Raw genomic sequence first — 1124 nt, 5'->3', positions numbered from 1 at the left:
GCCGCCGCTTCCCTCCCGCTCCCCGCCCGCCTCCAGCCCTCCCGGGCCACGGCCCCCGCCGGGAACCCGAGGGGAGGCTTCCCAGGGGGGTTCGGCCGCCGTTTGTCGACGTCGCCGTGTTTTGGTGTGGACAGTGGTGGTGATAAAGGGCCCCCGTCAGGGGCTGGCAGCAAGCAGGGGTTTGCCGTCCACTCGCGTCCGTGAAAACTGTCCCGGTGCCACCGGGTCAAATTTCGCGACAGACAGCTTGGCAGGGCCCCGTGGATTTGTTCTTTCACGTCCGTGTGATTTCCCTGCGCTTCTCAGCCTGGTGCACTCGTGTAACACACGCCAGGCTGGACGGATCCGGGCGGGGGAAAACAGGGCTGCACAGGGGCCGAGAGCAGCGTGGGTCTTAACTTTGGTCTGATGTGCTTAGCTAACGTATTAACTGTGAGAAATATCACCGAGTTCCTCAGGAAAGAAAATATCATCAGATATTTTAACATTTATGGGCTGCAACATCAGCATTGGTATGAGCTACAGAACTAGCAGTGCTTATTGTCCCCGGAGGAATACCTAGTATTTTTTTTTCCTGTAACTACTGTTCCCCAGTGTGGGTGTATACACACACACGCTCACACACAAATCCTATAAATGCTAATAAACCAGATTCCTCAGGATTTGTTTAACTTTCCCTGGCACCACAATCTTATATTGATATTCAATGGCGTTACTAGTGTGCATGAGGATTACTAGTTAAGTAGAGACCACAGGATCAACCTTCTAGTGTGCCACTTGAACATGTCCTTACAAATGAGGAAGGTAGGAAACATAAGCATTGACAATACGATTAATTTGCACCGAATACTTGAAAGGAAAAAAGGAAGTTAAATCATGGTGCTAGAATTATGAAACTATGCAGAATTGAGGCCTCTAGTTGCAAGGGATCGTTTTCAGCTCTTTACTTGAAGCTGTGTTACTGCCATTGTCCAACCTTTGCTGGCCACATGGGACAACGTTTGGCAATGGGACAGAAAATTATTTCTACTGGGCATGAACTGGAAATATCCAGCTGGGGCATGGATCCCATTTCTAATCAGAGTGTAGGGAAGGAAAACTCAGCGCTCTGTCTCATTACCCAG

This window comes from Chaetura pelagica, unplaced genomic scaffold (assembly GCF_000747805.2).
Source record: "Chaetura pelagica isolate M959 unplaced genomic scaffold, ChaPel_1.0 scaffold244, whole genome shotgun sequence".
Lineage (NCBI taxonomy): Eukaryota > Metazoa > Chordata > Aves > Apodiformes > Apodidae > Chaetura > Chaetura pelagica.
This window is presented reverse-complemented; position numbering follows the sequence as displayed.